This window comes from Desmodus rotundus, chromosome 1, assembly GCF_022682495.2.
Source record: "Desmodus rotundus isolate HL8 chromosome 1, HLdesRot8A.1, whole genome shotgun sequence".
Classification (NCBI taxonomy): Eukaryota; Metazoa; Chordata; class Mammalia; order Chiroptera; family Phyllostomidae; genus Desmodus; species Desmodus rotundus.
In genome coordinates, this window is record NC_071387.1 from 138069263 (window position 1) to 138089237 (window position 19975).

General features: G+C 39.5%; 1 protein-coding gene across 19 annotated transcripts in view; it reads left to right on the top strand.

Moving 5' to 3' along the window:
- Nucleotides 1–19975, top strand: part of PAM (peptidylglycine alpha-amidating monooxygenase) — a 283208-nt gene that overhangs the window by 44470 nt on the left and 218763 nt on the right. The window contains exon 1 of one of the 19 annotated variants that reach the window (XM_071219352.1): nucleotides 4754–4769. The exons of the other annotated variants lie outside the window; for them this stretch is intronic. The gene's annotated coding sequence lies outside the window, so the exon portion shown is untranslated. Of the gene's footprint in view, nucleotides 1–4753; nucleotides 4770–19975 lie in introns of those variants that run through there. 19 annotated transcript variants of the gene reach the window in all.

The window sequence follows — 19975 nt, forward strand, 5'->3', positions numbered from 1 at the left end:
TAATCCCATTCTCTGTGGTTTTGTTCATTAGTTTTAATAACTACCACTTTAAGGGCTTGTGATGTGCCAGTACTTTGTGCATTATCTTTGTTTTCATAACTACAATATCAGGCATAGTTCTCCTTTTGAGAATTAGAACTGATGTTTAGAAAATACAGGGGTTTGCCAACAGCAGGGCTAGTTACTCTGAATTGGTAAATGGAGCAGAGGAAGCTGCTTCTGTAAGATGTTATTAGCTAATACAGGGAAGAGAAATGGGTAACAAGAGATGTTTCTCCCAAGCCTTGTAAGTGGACTTGAGAGTGTTATGGTGAGTGAGTATGCCATGGGTCATCGGTATGAGAGAAAACTTCGGGCCGTTTTGGTCTTGATTCCTCAGATACGGTGGATGCGCTGTAGGGAGTATGACGACACCTCCTTTCTGGCTGCCGTTAGAAGCAGCAGACATCTAGGTGACGAATGTATGGGGGAGTCAGGAGACCCAGAAGCCATGTGACAGAAGAGAAATGACAGCCTTATTTTGAGCCTCTGTTTATTCTCACTTCAAAACGTGAAATTCTAATTTCTCCTTTACCCTACCACCTTCGGTTGTTTCAAAGATTTGTGATATACTTTAATCTTAAATACTTTGGAAAGTGAAAACAAATAGGGCATAAAATTTTTACTCATTTATTCAATACGTGTTTATCAAGTGAGTGCCAAATGTAAGGTATGGTGCTACATGGAGCATAAGAAGCAAATAAAGACTGTGTGTATGTCTCAGAAGATTGAAATGAGTAGGAAAACAAGATGCATGATAATAACTAGGCAATGGAATGTTTTGCATGCAGTCTGTAAGGCAGAGAACCCTGGAATTTCTGAGGGGGAGCCCATCCCTGGCCAAAGGTAGGTGTGTCGGGGGTTACAGGAGGAGGAAGCTGTAAGGGCAAAGGCACGGAGGAGGGAAAGTACAGAGACCTTCTAGTGTATGGGGTTGTCTAATTGCTGTAGCTCAAAATGCCCAGAGGCAAGTCTGACAAAGATGGGCTTATGCTGAAGCGGTGAGATCTGCACTTGATTCAGAGACTCACAGGGGAAGTTGTTTAGGACTGTGGAGTTTCGTGGTAAGGCAACGGTTGTGAAGACTCATCAAGGATGAGGATATACAGAGGATGATTCAAGGAGCGAGACGTTGAAGTCAAGGGGACCAGAGCATTCTGGGATGACTGGTAGAGGAGATCCAAGCCAGGAGGAAACTGGGGGACTGCAGCAAGGAGGAGGCAGATCAGTGAAATCTGGCCACTGACAAGACTTAAGGGTGATGGAGAGTTAGAACTGTTTTGCCATTGGAAGTCCTGTGGTACCTTTTTGTTAAATCAGTATGCAATCGTTTTAATTAACAAACTTAAACCCAAATGCTAATCACAAAATCCTATATACCACTGTTGTTTTTTTAATAAGTCAGTACTTGTAATATACTTAACTGGAATTAGGAAAAGTGTATCAAGACCAGGGGAGCCAAGAATGTTGCTCATCTGGGCTAGGAGGATAAACCATGAGGCAAAGCTAGTTTAAGGTGAAGGGTGTTTGCCTTATCATCAGAAAAGTGATGCGGGCGAGGAGGCAGGCTGGCCACTGCAGCCAGCTAGTCTAAGCTTGGCTTCAGAAATCCCGGCCAAACTCCCCTCAGAAGTAGCACTTTAATCCCCATGGCTTCTGAATTGGCCTTACCAATGTGATTTCACTGTAGTTTAAGATACTGGTTAAGCTCAGGGCCTCGTTGACCCCCCGGCTTCAATTTAAGGATTGAGGTGGCTGCAGGGGAGTGATGAGAGTTATAATACTTTGACAGTCAAGGGGTTATTTCTTTGGGAAATGTGCTATGTCCCCCCCCCCCCCCCCCCCCCCCCCCCCCGCCTCCTGGCCTTTGTTTCCTTTCAGTTTGATAAATTATAAAATTGTTTGGATGTCTGTGAAACCTTGGGATCCACTGGGAAATAAGTAGATTTTCTGAAGTTTCAGACAGATGCAAGGAGGTGTACAGTTATCCAGGAAAAATGTCAGGGCTTGGTAGAGCTAGTGCTGTCACTGGCTAGGTTTCCAGCCTGTCCCCAGCTCTGGGCCGTGAGTGGCCTGATGTGGGTGTGTACCTCACAGGGCCTCTCTGTGCTACCCGTGGGAAAGGAGGTGGTGATTTTTGTACAAAGTTACCAATGTAAGACAGAGTTTACGATCTCTGAGAAGGTGGGGAGGCTGCATTGACCGGAAAGTTCCGCGGAGTGTCAGGAGGAGACAGAACACAGATGTGAGCATGGACCAAGGAGCTGTGTCTGTAGATTCAGAGGAGGAGGAAACTCCATGAAGCCTGGATTTAGGAAGTGGGGTGGGGGAAATTTGGCTGCCTGTATTTCCTAAAGCAAACGTCTTTAACGGGACACTTAATCTGGCCCCCTGGGGCCTTTTGTCTCACTGATACTTGATTGCTATTCCTGCTGCGGGTCTTTTCACATTCCCTTCAGCCTTTGTAGTGGCCAGAGACCTTTTGGTTCAGTCTTATTTTTGGATAGGCTCTATTTTAAATGGTGTCTTTAAAAGCAAATGTAACAAACTAGCTTTACTGTTGGACTATTTCTTTATGACCATCACACCTCTGGAAAAGTCGATAAACTTGGGCTCTCTTGTGTGTGTGTGTTGTATAGATAACCTTTATTTCTTTACCCGTCTTAATTCTGTTTGGACAGGTGGGTCATCTCCCTAGTAAGTTGTTTGAAACCTTGAAATAGTCTGGCTAGTATGTTAGGGTCTAGTCCCCTGAACCTGTCGTTGGTCTTCCCTGAGAGCAGGTACACCAGGATTGCAAGTTCAGAACACATTTAGATGAGTTTCTCTTTTTCAAATTAAATAGCAATTCATATCCATGGTTAAAAAACTTTAAAATTTTTAGAAGTGTACAACATAAAAATTGGAAGACTCTCCCAATCTGTAATCGAAACTCCCAGAAGTAAATGCCCCTAACAGTCGGGTGTCAATACATATTTAAATAAACAAATACATTTACTTTAAAATTTAACTTATATGTGACACGTATGTATATATGCGTGTATATAGATACTATTTTCACTTATATCATGGCAAATTTTGCATATATATTATTTTCACTTATATCATGATAAAATTTGCATATTTGGCTTTTCCAACTCAGGGTCTCAGGGAGATCAAATGAAAGGACAGAAGTAATTTGAATTTTGTTGTAAAGCTCCTTCGCTTTACCTAAGTTAGGGGGGACCGAATTATTTTGGGTTTTGTGAGGGAAGACTTTATCATTCTTTCAGAATTCTCCCTCACCTCTGAAGTAGTGAAAAGTTCAAATTGTCAATTAGGTTTAAATTCTGTATAGTTTTCCAAATTGTATAGTGTGGCTGTTTTATTCTATTTTACTATTTTTGTAAGCAGCATTATTGCGGTTCATTTGCCTGCATTTTTCCTCACAAGGGAAACATTAAAAGCAGGCTTAGCTTCATCTAAATAGAAATAGAGATAATAATAGTTTCTTTGGAATAGCTTAGATCTAAGTACACAGTACCGAATGACAACCTTCATTTTTTATTGTTATGACTATCTTAAAGTGGATCTGCCAAGTTATTTGCTTATCTTTACAATTACAGTTTTTGCAATAGAAAAATTAGACCATGGTATTGTTTAAAAACATGACAATCCAATATTCATGGAGAAGAAAACAATAGTTTTAATGGTACAGATGATAAATTATATACTTATTAAAGCATTGCTTCTGATCAAATAAGCATGATATATCATTATAGACTCAGTTTGATGTTGAAACACTGTTATTTTAAGCAATTACTTTAAACGTGATATTTTTAAGAGGGGTTATATTCCTGTGAATGTGGATGACAGATGCAGGGCAGAACAAACACTTCAAAGGGGAGATTTAAATTATGTGTAGCTTTGGGGGTTGTTAGAAGTGAAGTAATTCTGCCTGTGATCGAAGAGACTTAATCAAGAAGACTGTGTAGCCGTAAGATGGCAGATTTCTTCTGATTTTATCTGCGTGTCATAATTAGGCTTTTCGCTGGAGGTGGTTTCTGGATAAGCACTGTGTTGGCAAGGCTTTGCTGGAGCTTGGAAATCAATGGGATGGACAGCTGCCGCCTCCTGGAGAAGCAAATAGAGAGATTCAGTTTTCATTGTTATCAGTGCGCTGACCTCCGGAGGCACATATGTGAGCTTTCTTTTTAGAGGGAACCGAGTATTCACCCTCAAGGAAAAGGGTGTTTTTAATGCAATAATAGTAATGTGTGTTCCATAAGAAAACCATTTATGAATACTTACACTGTTGCTACCTGTGAGCTTTATGTATTGACCTGTGACTTCGTCAGAGCTTCAGCTGTGCGAGGAATATTGCTAATGGAATCATGTAAAGACATTTGTCATTAAAAAGTCACATCGCAATGAATAGCTTCAGAATTCATTGAGTCCCCTTGCTCTGTGTCACACTCACCGCGTCTGTGACAACCTTCATTTCCTACTTAGCAAATCCAAGCCTGGTAGCTCCAGCCCCAGGAAGTTGTTAAAGCAATTAAAGGCTTCTGTCTCCCAGCACATTGCTTGGTTACCATAGTATCCTCTGCCTCCAAGCCTCTCCTGATGATGTCAGTATGCATACAGGGGTTGTTCAGAGCATCTACGTGGGGATGATTCACCCTGCAATAAAGCCCCTCTCTGGCTTGCTGGGTTTCCAGTGTGATTTCAGACGTCCCTAGAAAAGGAAGGTAAGTGCCTTCTTTTGCATGTCAGAGAATTACCAAATGCCTCTGTTATTCTGTTTCAGGTGTGTGAACGGTTCTGTGCTTTCCAAGGTACACTACTGACTGAAATCATAATGTATTGGAGCATTTCAGGCCAATTACCTAGAACAGGCACAGTTTGTACTCAGGGGGTGCGTGTGTGCGTCTTCACACCTGGGGCAGACATGCAGATAGCCGTGAATGCACGGTGCGGTGCCTGCTACGCTCCCTGGTTAGCAGCCACAGCTAACACAGCAGAGCTTTTCATTTCAAACTACTGGGATGATATAAATTTCTTAAAGTACTTTGACAACTGTTACAGTACAAATGGGGCTGTATTTCAAGTGTGTGAATTACAGATATTTTGTTGATATTTTATATGTTTTATCCAGCTTAAACAACATTAACATTTGAAAGGTCTAAGATGATATTGGAAGATATTATGAGAAAGAAGGGACAAGTTAGGTTGTGAATTTTTATTTTAAGGAAATTAAAACTTACATTGTAGGACAAAGATTTAGATATGAGGCAATATATTAAGATTAAATTATAATGATAATCATTATTGCATATTTATTTCATACTTTTAATGTTTCTCACTATTTTAAGGTAAAAATAATGCTTCTGTTTTGCGACAAATGAAATTAGTGCTTCATACAACTTTTCTACAGAACATAGCTAGGCTTCTTAAGGATAAGCCAGTTGTGTTCAGCTTGATGAAAAGAATATGTAAATCACTTACAACAGTCAAATGAGCAAGTATTTCCCTTGAAAAGTTAGTTTTCTGTTTCAGTGTTTTTACTTAGGGTGCCTCAGGAATAAACAATAAGTGAGGCACACAAGACAGGTTTCTGCCTACTGCTGAATCTCTGTGTTCTGAGAGTTTTGCTCATACGACAATGCTAGTTGTACATTGTTTCTTCTGCTTGATTCCCAAGGGGCTATTTCAGTGTGTTCTGTGGAGAATGTAATGCTCTGTTTATGTGGAGGTGGCACGGAAAGGCAGTTTCTGATTAATTACTGGATGGATAGCGTTGCAAGAGAAAAAAGAGTGAGAATGGAGTGGATGGGGTGGGGAGCTCTCCCATTTCTTTCTGCAGCTGAACCTTTATTCTGTGTAGGAGGTCGACAGATGGCTTTTTTGAGATGTTGGTAAATGGTTTAGACTGTCCATTTCTAGACAGACGTTGATTAACATTGGCATCTTGTCTCCTGTGTTTTTGGAGTCTTCTGGAATATACCCTGCTGTCCAACTCTGCTTCGCTTTTGTGTGAGATTATATTAGTGGACTGCTAGCACTCTGCCTTCACCTTGCTATAAAGAGTCAGGGAGAAATACTGTTGGGAGAGAGGGTAAAAGAAGGGTTAAAATTTTCAATTTAGTTACTTATATGTGAGGACATCTGTCTTATCTTAAATATCATAAACACTTACTTTATAAATTTCTTTCTACCCTGAAAACATGCTAAAATCCCTTGACTTTTAATTTATTTTATATAATCATAGTTAATCCTGTTACTGTGTTTGAAAACTTGCTAGTTAATTGCTATTAAAAAATTCCTGAAAAGTAGAGATAACTTATGATACTACCTAATTTAGGTTATGGCAGGTTAAATATTAAAGAAATTGAATCTCTATAAACTGTTTCTACACTTTCTAAAACCCCTTCAGTGAAACACTTTCATAAGGCTTCCGTTGAAAAGAAGTCTATATTACATTTCAGGGAATATTATATCAGGGCTTTGCTCTTTGTTGTATTAATGTTTTGGGTGATATAATTTAGTCTATTGGGTAGCTAACTCTGCAATAAAAGAAAATACTTATGCAGCTTTGAACTCTTAAGATAACCATGAAAATATTCTCCTGCTGACTTAACTGATACAAGTAGCAGTTTAGGTAGAATGTTCTATAAAGATTACGGTTTCCTTCATGCTTCCGTCAGGAAGTGTTTCCAAGCAGTTTTAGGTAGGGTGATTTTAAAAATTGGTTTAGCAGAGTTTTCATTTTGTTTTTATGTCATAATAAAAATGTCTTAAGTTTTGCAGATATTTAAACTTATTCTTACCGTTAGATGGGAACACCAGGTCTGCAGACTTGGTGAAGCATGAGACGATGACATATGACAGAAAAGGGATCACTTTGGCTTAAAACAAAACATCACCCAACAGATATTAGAGGAAGCTGTAGGGGGAACATGGACCTGGAAGGAAATATTTTGTCCAGTGATAGGAGAGAAACTCGAGCTCCGAGGACTTGGTTATGTGCTTTGCCCAGTGTCTTTGTTCATTTCAAGGCAGAGCTCAGGCTGGAGCCTGGACCCCCACACTTACTGGGGGTTTTCGTTTGCAGGGCAGCACACTCCCTAGCTGAGTAATTTTTTCCTCAGCAACTTTTCTCCCACAAAAGAAGTTGTTAGAACAGTATAATAGCTAGGAAAGTGTTTCATTTTCTTTTGTTGCCGTAACAAATGACTTGCAAACTTGGTGGTTTAAGGAATACAAATGTGTTATCTTATAGCTCTGGTGGTTAGAAGCCTGACACAGGTCTCAATGGACTGCAACACTGAGGTGTCGGCAGGGCCACAGTCCGCTCTGGGGGCCCTAAGGGAGAATCCATTTCCTCGTATTTTCCTACTTTTATGGGCCACCTACATTCCTTGGCTCATGACCACCCTCCTTGATCTTTATAGCTGGAAGTGCAGGCCGAGGCCTTACACAGCCATCCCCTGACTCTGCACAGCGGGGAAGGTTCTCCACATTGAAGGACTTGGAGGAGCAGACTGGGCCCTTATGGGTAACCCAGAATAATCTTCCCATTTTAAGGTCTTTAAGGACATCTGCAAAGTTCTTCCTGTCATGTAAAGTAACATATTCACAGGTTCTGGGCACTAGGACACAAATCTTTGGGGACCATTATTCTGCCCAGCACAGAAAGATTACAAAATGCAATGGCTGATTCCATCAATACTAAGTTCACAAATCATATATTTTTACTGAGAACTGTAAGTTAAACTGGTGATTGCCAATAGAGACCTTGACATTTTGACCCAGTTGGGTGGTGGCAATCTTCCCCATGGATATTAAGATACATCAAGATAGTTAATGAGGTAAAATCAAATTAGAAAGAAATGTTTCAGCAACTCACACATTCAGAACTCTGAGGTGCAGATGTTAGCCTTATAAAGTGACACTATTCTCAGTTTAATATTTTTAGTGAGACACTCACATCAGATGAAGTTAATTAAACAAAACTGATTTGGGATTGTGAAAATTCCATTAGTTAACTCCTATGTGAATGAGCCTGCATTTCTTTAGAAACTGAAGGGTAATGGCTGGGCCACTAGAGACCCACATGCAAGATCCAGTAACCCTGAGTTTTGAATAACACTGCTGTTCACTGACTGCTCTGGCGTTAAGCCATATGACTCACAAGACCCAGCAGATGAATGTGGCAGGTATGCCCTACACAGTTTCCTAGGGAAGGCACAATATATTATCGAAATAAATAACACTAGACTTGAGGCCAACAGCTGCAAAAATAGTTTCTTTTATTGTTCACATCCTGTGTTTATCATAAATTTGAGCCACTTCATGGCCCATGGGTCCATCCATAGTAAGCATAAGATAATTTATATCTAGTAGTAGTTCTTAAACCATCTTTGCTAAACACTAGTGGTGAAAGATGCCGAAGAGAAACTGATTTAGCATATTACTTTTGGACAGAAAGCCTAAGATTACATCTTGCTGTGGTTCGCTCAAGGAAAGGAGATGGAAGGAAAACCAGCCGTTTTTCTGCTTGTATTTCTTTTTATTTTTAGAATCATTTTCCGGAGGACAACTGAACAGTACTGTAGGACCTTTACTTAGAAGACAAGGGCTTGTGGAAGGTGCCTTTCTTTGCAAGAAGTCATTATTTTCACATTGATTCTTTTTGGTACTAAAGAAGTACAACCACCTTAGGATTCTTTGTGAAAGCAAAATCTGATTTTATGCCACAATGGGATTTATTTGTCAGTCAGAATATCTTCATTAAAAGGAAAGATGTTTTTTGACAATGAAGTTAAAAATTAAGCAGTTACACAATTTGACAAATGACAAAATAGCTGTGCATCTATAGAAATTATCTCTATAAATAAAAATGCATTTAGTTGAAACTGTTTCTTCCTTTATACATACATTAAACTCACTTTAGCATTTAGTTTCTTGTATCTACCAATAGTAGATGGTATTTCAAGTGCTAATATAAATTAATAGAACCCAAACACCTTTCAACATTTTAAAAAATGTGTACAGAATTTTCAATTTAATACTGAATTTCCCCAGCCAAGGTGAATTAGAGTGAGTAGAGATCAAATCTCTGTTTCAAAAAAAGAAAAGAGTGAGAAAGGAAAAAAAGAAAGAAAGAAACTTCACCAAGCAGCTGCCTTTTCTGTAATAGAAGAGACTCTTTAATCTTTAAGTCATTTTGAACTGGCTCAGTTGCTTTACTGATCCTTTAACTTTGTTAAAAATTATCTTAAAAGTTTATCTTTGAGAGAAATTGGAGATAAAGGAACTAATGGAGAGGTGAGTTTTGAGGTTCTTAATGGCAGTTGGTCTGTGGTATTTGATAAGATGGAAAGAGACTTCAAAAATGGAAAACTTCAAAGACTGTTATGATTTCTAATTGACTGTTTTGGAAATTAGCTCAGAGATTTTAGGTCTAGGGGGTTTCCCATAGTGGAAGTAAAGGTCATCAGCAAGGCCGGGAAGGATCTAGGATGCAATCCTGTCTTCCTGCACCAAAGGCTCTGCAGTCCTGAGAACCACCAAAAAGCTCTACTCATTTACCTCAGGGACCTTGCATTCAGTCGATTTCCTTTAACTTATTGTTGCTTTAATTTGTCTTTCATCAATAATTGCAAAAAGAGCAAGTATTGAAATTATTTATGAATAAAGTTTTGTTATTTTAATTCGTGGAATCCCCCTATTTCTGCCAGTTTCTGATATTGAAGTGAGATTCTTTAAGTGGACCATTTTTTTTTTCTTTCCATTAATTCGTTTAAGAGAACCTGCATCAGCTTGAGGATTAACAGAAATAAAGGGCACCAGTTCTGCAAGCAAAATCTGTGGCCTGGAGCAATTAGGCAAAACAAAGGTCAAGCAGCCATACCATGAAGAGCAGGAAGGCATGGGGACAGATGCCCGTCTTCTGAGGGGCGTTTACTTTGGCCACTGCTTTGTCGGACTATCCAAGAGATGGGAAGGAGTAGAGAGACCTGTGCCCCGTGCCTCTCCTAGATGACTTTGCAAAAAACGAAAGCCCATGTTGGGAGCTGGAGGTTGGCTCCTGGCTTTCAGCCATAGCCATCCTGGAAAATAGATGCTTTTTCTCCATGACAGGGGACAGAAGAGCGGAGGCAATTAGAGACCATCAGGCAGCCTTCAATATTCATAAGCAGGTGAATGAGCTCACCAACAGGGTTTTTATACATTCAAACCTCCCAATAACAAATACCACTAATTTAAGCTAAAAAATTTCCCAAGAGTCCAGGAGAGAAAGTGATAGAGAAATCTGACTCACCAGTTGGAACATTAGAGTATGACGGGAGTCGTGCGGCATTGTTTTCCTTGCTGCCAAAGGCCAGTCTTGTCCTCTTCAATCAAAATGCAATCTCAGTAATTACTATTGAATGCCCTCGTGCACATGGCATACACTAAGAATTAATCAAAGGACAATGTAACCTCAGACTCCAAAGAGTTTCAGGAGCTAGGAGCAGAAGTATACATGGAGAATAACTTCCTTATCATTGGATGACTATTATTTTTTAATTTTTATGGTAATTTTAGCCAAGTGGCAAATTCTAGTTGGGATTTTATAAATCATTTTATTTGCATTCAACTGAAAAGTAAATTTATCCTAAAATTCTAAATGAACTGATATGTTTTCTCGATGGCAGGCCTACTGTTATCATGTTAAGCTTTTTATCCGCCCACTTCTTAGTCCCATTGGCCGGACTTTAGAATTCACATTTCTCTCTCTTGCGTGTTGTCATAAATGCCTTTTTCTTTCTTTCTCTCACACACACACAAAACTGCAGCGTGCATGCAATCACATGCACAGAGTTACTTTACAGGGAGTGATTCCTAGCCTGGTCCTCTACTCTTGTTCGCCTCTTCCTTTACCCTCCCTGTGACATTTATTTGAAGCATCCAGCTCCTGTTTATGGAAAGCCTACTGCGTGTAAAGCATCGTGCTACTCACTAAAGCCTCTGCTCCTCATTTTCTCCCACTGTAGACGCTCAGTTACATAGTTATCAGTAGGGAGGTCAAATTAGAGGAGAGAGTGGGCAGAAGGAAAGAGCATGGTTGGTTATAGAGAGAAGAAATTGAACTTATAATTTGCAAACCAGGAAAAGGGGAACTGAAACTGCACTGAGATTGTGCTGGGAAAGTGGAGTCTTGTTAACTAAATACGACAAGATAAAGAAGCAGCAGCAGCTGAATGATTGTGTTTTGTGTGTTTTATCAGGCATTTTATAGTGAGCAAAATAGATCGCCATGTGTAAACATTGAAACTTCTGCACTAAAGTAACCAGTTTATACTTTTCATTTAGTTAATACCCAGGTTTAAAAAACCTCAAATCCTTACATTTCTTTGACATCATTGCAACTATTTCTCCATCCTGACATTCTCTAGTCACCATTTCTCATTCTTGGCTATTAAACTTTTAAAGTGAAATCCCTACATTCTGTTTAAAAACAGCTTGTGTTTTATGAATGAAAATTGAAGAGGAAGACATTCTTATGCCAAGAATCAACGTATATTAGACTTGATAATTATCCAGACTTACCTGCTGACATGTTAGCTCTATGAGGATTTTTAAATTAGGTTTAACCATTCCTGAAAGCTTGATTGTGCAGAAACAATAGTTTGAAATTCGTCCAGACTTAGTAAAACATTGGAAATTTGAAGAATAATTGATTTTTCTGGTCAGTGTATTTTTTATTGTAACATCTCCTGTATTGATTTGGTTTTCAGTCTGTGGTCTTTAAGTATTATAGCAGATATCTCACTGGTTATCCGAGTGAAGACTTTTTTCACATTTGCAGTAATATCACAGGAATGCAGGAGTTAGTGGTTTTTAACCTTGGGATTTGGCAAAAAGAAGATCATTCTTGATAAAAGCTTTCACTAAGTTATCCAGAAATGTATACTTAAGCTTCCTGACAGCCAGTAATTATCAGATTGCAGTTACTTCTCAGAGTTGTTTACGCTGAATTGTGGTTTTTTTCCTATTGATCTGAATCATGAATTAACTCTCATGTTAATCCAGTAGTTTGCCTCAGGAGTCAGTCTGCCAGCCTGTGTGAAACTACTATATTGCTGTTAGACACACATCTTTAATTCCTTGCCACAAAAACAATACTGGGTCAGAGAATGAAGGCATTCCCTGCTGTAAGGAGCTTATATTACAGTGGGAACGATGAGATGAGAACACAAGGAATATGATACCACACTGATACAAACACACCTATTTCTTCATCCCCCTTTACAGCAAAACTGCTCATGTGGTCCATGCATTTGTCTGTGGTACAATTCCTCCTGGTCTCACTTGAACCCATCCCTTTCAGAACCCACCTGTCCACCAAACCCGCTCCTGTTAGCCTCATGAGTGGCTGTCGGGTCATTGCTGTGGTCAATTCTCAGTCCTCCTCAGAACTGACTTGGAGTATCATTTGAAACACTTGATCATTTTCTTCTCCTACAAGTACCACGTTCTTGTGGTTTTACTTTAGCTTAACTTGCTCTCCTTCCCCGTCTTGTTTGCGAGGTCTTCGTCATCTTCCTAACTCTAGAGGTTGGAATATCTGAGGACCCCGTCCTTGCTCCTGGTTTCTCCTCTGTTAAAACTCATTCTCTTTGTGATCTCATGAAGTCTCTTGGCTTTAAATTCCATCTATACACTGACAGTTTCCAAATTCCTATTACTGATCTGACCTCTGTCTTGAAATCTAGACAACTTGAGGTGTATTTGATAGGCATTCTAAACATAATATGTCCCAAACTCCTGACCATCCCCCCCGTGCAAACCTGCTCTTTCTATAATCTTTCCCCTATCAGTTTTCCCAGAAATGATCCACGAAAACATTTTGGTATGTGTCTTTCCAGGCTCATGTGGGTATGTGTTTATTTTTCACAACCACTCATGATAACAGTTTCCATATACTATTTTCTTTTCTTTCATGTACTATATTCTCCCAAAGAATATTTAAGGGTATACATATACAAGGTGTGGCAGAAGTAATGCCCTCTTGAGTGTGGTTGGTAGGGTAGTAATATGGGTGTAATACTCTATAGTTTTAATTTGAACATTTCACCTAAAATATCATATGGTGTGTGCTTGAGTGTGATACTGTTATGTTACAGAATTACATGCTTACAATTTTGTAATAAAAAAGGGGTGTTATTTGTGCCAGACCCTGCACATACCCTTAAATATTCTTTGGAAACCTAGCATTTACTAACTACTTATCCAATAATTCATTAACTACCCTTATTAGTAAACATTGAGTTGCTCCCATGACCCACACTTACATAAACTATGACTAGTGTCCCCATTACAAAAAAGAAAGAAAACAAGCACTTCAACCTTCCAATTTTACGCTGTCCCAGTATGACAGCCACTAAGCCCATGTGGCTGTCGAGCACTCGGATACGACTAGTCCAAGTTAAGATGTGCTCTAAACGTAAAGTGCACACCAGATTTAAAATATGTAGTTCAAAAACAGTAAAATATTAATAAGTTTTTATATTGGTTACTTGTTGAAAATATTTTGTTTATTGGGCTAAATAAAATATTTTAAAAACTGATTTCTTCTTTGTCCTTTTTCTTTTCTAAATATGACTATATGAAAATTCAAAATTGCATGTTTGGCTCACATTGTATTCCTATCGTACAGCAAGCACTGTTCCAGTTGCTCAGGTCAGAAATCTTGGAGTTACCCTTTCCTCCTCTTGTCCTCTTGTACACCATATCCTGTTAGTGCTACCTTCAAAATATATCAAAAATCTGACCAATTTTCACCCCCACTCAGCTTAGCTTCTTCCAACAGCCTTTGACTTGTCTCCAGGCTTTTGCATCCTAATCTCAATGCAGTGGCCAAAGTGATTCTTTGAAAGCCGTCAGATCATGTCTCATGTCTTTCCTCTCCTCAAAACCCTCCAAAGTCTTCTCTTATTCAAAGTCAGGTCCTAAAACAGCTGATGCCCACCTATCCCTTGGACTTTATTTCTACAATGTCCCTATGCTGAGCCGAACACATTTCCCACTTTGGGTCTTAATATAAGCTCTTCCCTAGCCTGGACTCCCTTCCTCCAGGTATCTGCAGGGCGTGTGCCTTCACCTCCTTCAGGTCTTTGCTTCTTGCTGAAACCTGTACTGAACGCCCTATGTAGTTATGAGCTTACCCCAGGCAACAGTACCCCAATAAGCCAACTCCCTTTCTTGTTTTTTTCCTTCTTCTTAATACTTACCAACATATAACATAATATATTTTTTTCTGGAAAACTAGGTTAGTTTAGTATTGGAAAAAAAATTAGTGCAAGTCATTACGTTAACAGATTAAAGGAGCAAAGTGTGTGATTATTATTTCAAAAGATGGGGAAAAAGTGTTTGATTAAATTCAATGTCCATTTATGATAAAAATTCATAGCCAAGTAAGAATAGAAGGAAACTGTTTTAACCTTATAATGGATAGTTACAAAATAAAAAACAACTGAACAAAACAAACAAAAACCAAAGCTTTGACAAACAGCACACTTAATGAAATTTAACTTTCTTTCATATATATATATAATCAATTGAATTTATTTTGTCTTTCCCTACCAGAACATAAGTTTCATGAGGGCAGGAACCTTTGTTTTATTCACCACTACATCACCAGCTCTGAGACTGCGATGTTAGCACATGTTAGGTGATAAGTAACTATTTGTAGAATGGATGAGGAAATGAATTTATTAGAGCCACAAGTACTCCCTGGATTGATGAGACTGACTACAGGTGTTTCAGGAGATAGGAGGGTTGCTGCTTCCTGTACTGGAAAAAAGTAGGAGGAGATAAGACTGGGTGGTCAGGGTGGGGCATTGTTAGAGAGGGCCTTAAATCCTAGGCTAAGGAATCTATATTTAATTCGGTGGAAGATAAGGAGCGATTGAAATTCTTCGGGCGGAAGCAGGGCAGATTGAGGTTTACTTTAATCGTGTAGCTGAGAGAATAGATAGGTGGAGAGACAGTTGATTATCTCTGCATAAAAGAATAATTGCTCAGATCGTGGAGAGACCAGAGATAAGAAGAGCAGCTGAATGGATCCTAATGTATTCATGCAGTTGAGATCTAAGGACTTGCTAGCTGTGAAAGTGAAAGAAGCATGGAAATCATCCGCTGTTAGAGCCTACAGGGTTTGGCAGTTGATCACTGTGGGTACGGAGGGAGAGGTAGTTAAACATGCGTTTGCTAATCCTCAGTGAGAGTTGATGGGGAGATGAGAAGAAATAAAGAAACCTGAAGGAGACAGATATTAAGGGAAGCTGATGATTTCAGTCTTGGGAAGTCTTTAGCTTGAAGAGAGATGTCCCCTGAATCCTGCAGTGTTTCACGTGCATCTCAAGTCCCTTCAATAGTAAGTGCACATTTGACCCAACTGGGGAGCTTGCTGCCTCTGAGTTCATGCCATGAAGGTACCTGGGAAAGGTAATAGAAGGGGGACACTGCTTTTATTTGCCAGTGGAAATCTAGTGAACTCAACCTTAGATTTGCATACTGCAGAAACATTAATTACCCCCAAAGAAGACCAGGCCTAATAATAACATGGCTCATTGCTGACAGAGATATGTCTAGTGTAGAGAACTTCCTTGCTGCTAATTAGGAATGCTGTGATTGGCATGTTTGGAACAGTCAGTGGACTCAGACTGAATTATTTTAGTCATGTTTACAAAGAAACACAGAGAATGCTGTATAAGTTATTTTGATTGTGAAAGGATACTTTCTACTTCATGGGGTCTTTAAAAACTAAAGTGTGTGTGCTGTTGCCCATTCGAAAGCTCTTTCTCTGTACTGATATCAGGGAGCCTTAAGTAAAGGTGGTTTAAATGCTTGGCCAGTGCTTGTGGGCATCGGAGATAATCTCATCAATTTCTTGCAGTGATTTAAGGATAGACTCTAATTACTGACATTACCATTGACTTCATGTCTTATTTTTTACTATTGGTGCCAGTTCTTCACTTAAAGTTATGACTGGTCCTTACAGGTAGCTACTTATGGGATTTTTCACCTAAAACATAAGTTGTAGACAAAACTCATGAGACTTACAACAGACTAAATTTTAACCACTGTGCAGGAAATAAAGAGTTTTATGGTGTTGTTACCAGCAATCTGTTCCCTGAACTGTCTGATTTGATTCACTCATCAGATATTTATTGTGAATCAATTATGTGTCAAGTGCTATGTATCTACAAACAAAAACTCATGTCTTCAGGGAGTTTACATTTTAGTGGGAGAAGACTGACATTAAATAAACAAATTAAATATATTGACTGTTAGAATGGTTAGCACTAAGTAGAAAAATAAAAGCAGGAAGTAAAAGTAGGGAGGGATGGGGGTTTGTGTTTGCAGCTTTAGTTTGGATGGTCAGAGATGAGTCACTGAGGGTTACAGTTGGACAAAGACCTAAAGGAGGTGGCAGATGAAAGAGCAGCCACGCTGAAGGCTCCAGGGAGAGTGCATCAGCCACAGGGAAGAGCAAGGGAACAGGCCTCTGGTGGGGCGGGTGTGTGTCAGATGTGTCTGAGGAGCAACCAGGAGGTCAGTGTGGGGTGAGTGAGGGTGAGAGTAGCCAGAGACAGGGCCGACAGGTAACTGGAAGCAGGTTGTGCAGGGTCATGGGTGTCCAACCTTTTGGCGTCTCTGTGCCACACTGGAAGAAGACTTGTCTTGGGCCACACATTAGATACATTGAGACACATAATCACGGAAAATCTCATAATGTTTTAAGGAAATGTGTGATTTTGTGTTGGACCTCATTCACAGTCATCCTGGACTGCGCGCGCCCGTGGGCCGCAGGTTGGACGCCCCTGGTAGGCCCTGGTGGAAGCAGAAACCACTGGGAGGTTTGAGCACAGGAGTAATGTGGTCTGATTTGCCTTTCACAAGGCTCGCCTTGTCTGCTTTTTTGAAGGTATACTTTAAGGGGCCAGGAATGGTAGTGGGAAGATCAGTTGGGAGGAACTGATACTCTTGGCGAGAGATGATAGGGACCAGGGAGCAATGGAGACAAGAGATCACATTCTGAATATGTCTTTTTTTTTCATTTCCATTCCTTTTTTTTAAATTTTTATTGTTATTCAATTACAGTTATATGCCTTTTCTCCCCATACCTCCACCCCACCCCAGCCAAACCCTCCTCCCTCCCTCACCTCCACCCTCCCCCTTGATTTTGTCCATGTGTCCTTTATAGTAGTTCCAGGGATTACAGGAACATTCTGAATATGTTTTAAAGGTAGAGTGGAGATTTGCTGAAGGACTGGGGTACAAGAGAGGGGACTAAGGGTAGCTGCGAAGGTTTTTGGCCTGAACGTTGACAGGATAGAGTGTCTGTGTAGCACATTATGAAAGCTTGTGTGAAATGTCTTGATTGCTTTCACTGAAATATGAGATAGTTACATTTGGTTGGCTTTTGGTGACCTTGAGTCACTTTTTAGTTTCCAAGGGTTATAAATGTCAAAGAATTTACTTTCACTCACCTGTCACTCCCCTGGATTCTTTTCTTTTTATTCCTAATTTAAAATCCCTCTCTCTCTGCAAATTAAAACCACAATGAGGTACCATCTCACACCAGTCAGAGTGGCCAACATAAACAAATCCACAAACAAATGTTGGAGAGGATGCGGAGAAAAGGGAACCCTAGTGCACTGTTGGTGGGAATGCAGACTGGTGAGGCCACTGTGGAAAACAGTATGGAATTTCCTCAGAAAGCTAAAAATGGAACTGCCCTTTGACCCAGCAATTCCACTGCTGGGATTATACCCTGAGAACCCTGAAACACCACTCCAAAAGAACCTGTGCACCCCAATGTTCATAGCAGCACAATTTACGATAGCCAAGTACTGGAAGCAACCCAAGTGCCCATCAGCAAACGAGTGGATCCAAAAACTATGGTATATTTACACAATGGAATTCTACGCAGCAGAGAGAAAGAAGGAGCTTATACCTTTTGCAACAGCATGGATGGAACTGGAGAGCATTATGCTAAGTGAAATAAGCCAGGCGGTGAAAGACAAATACCATATGATCTCACCTGTAACTGGAACATAATCAATAGAAGAAAAAAGCAAACAAAATATAACCAGAGTCATTGAAGTTAAGAACAATTTAACAATAGCCAGGGGGGAGTGGGGTGGGGACAGTGGGAAGAGGGGATTACAGGAACTAGTATAAAGGACACAAGGACAAAATCAAGGGGGAGGGTGGAGGTGGGGGAGGGAGGTGGGTTCACCTGGGGTGGGGTGGAGGGATGGGAAGAAAAGGCATACAACTATAATTGAATAAAAATTAAAATTAAAAAAAAATCCCTCTCTCTCCTATGTAAAGCATCTATTATTTTCTGAAACTTTCATCCATTGCTGTAGTGGATTATTTTTTTATTTAATTGAATAATTGGCTGCAGTTATACATCTATCGAGTCACATACATGTTTACTTGAATGGGGAAATAAACCTTTAATATAACAATATGAAAAATACGATGTATTTTATTCTACTCCAGATTTAGTAATTGGGTCTAATAAATAAGATTTTTATAGGGAAAACACATTTTCTTTATAAAAACAATTACAATTTGTTGGAGTAGGAAAAAGGATGATGTGACTTCTCGTCTTGTAAGAATTTAAAGTAAAAGACAAAAAAGGAAAAGAAAGTATACCAGCCATTGAAAAGTTTCATTGTCAGTATGAGATTGGTTATTCAGTCACCCTGATAGGTGGATGAGGTAACATTTAATTGAGGATCAGGATTTTCATAATTATAAAGTGGTAGTGATTTTAGGGTTATAATTGTGATCTCTGAGACCCATTTCAGAAGTTTTGTGTTTTTATAACATTTTGAAAGTGTTTCTTTAAATACACTCAATTCTGAATTATCCATGCTAATGAAAGTTTGATACTGAATTGATACCTGAATTCCGTAGTAAATCTGAAAATTGACTGAAGGGAAGACAAAGTCTTTACTGATGTGACAAAAATGGTAGCATACACTAACTGTCTTGTCACTTCTTATTGGGGGGATACACACGAGAAGTGAAATTATGAGAAAGTAGGTAGCATTAAGTGTGGGGGATAATTTGGATAAGAAAAACATAAACTGGATTATTGCAGCTGGAGGTAAGTATTTTCTGTATGAATATATAAACTTTATAATTATTCAGTATAAAAAAACATAATTCTTCAATTAACTGTAAAAATAAACCAAACTTCTACAGTCTCACTAAAAGCTGCCATTTCTGTCACATTTTAACATACTCAAATTTTAAACCTCTTTCCACCCTGTCTCCTCTTTTTTTTTTAAGGTTTTATTTATTTATTTTTAGATAGAGGGGAAGGGAGCAAGAGAAACATCAATGTGTGGTTGCCTCTCATGCAACCCCTACTGGGGACCTGGCCCACAACCCAGGCATGTGTCCTGACTGGGAATTGAACTGGCAGCCCTTTGGTTCACAGACCAGCGCTCAATTCACTGAGCCACACCAGCCAGGGTCACCCTCTCTCCTCTTGAAGATACTCACCTGTCTCCCTCTCCCTCTCCTTCTTCCTCCTACTTCTTTCCCCTCTCCTCCTCCCTCTCTCCTTTCTTCTTTCACTGCCAAACTGCTACCTAATTCAGTTCTATTCATTCAAACTGCTGCCCACTTCTTCACTGCTCATTAATTCATTTCAACCTGCTTCCAACCTGGAACTAATCTATAAAAGTGACCAATAGCTATTAAATCGCTAAATGTAATATGCCCTTTTCAGACTATATCCCAAATAACCCCTTGGTAGCAATTGACCTTGTAGCTCACCATTCATTCCCAAGAGGTAAGTGGGCATGAGGAAACATTATAAACTGTCAATGTCCCAGCCTTTCCCCCATTTCGTTTTCTATCAGTTGTGTCCTTCCCC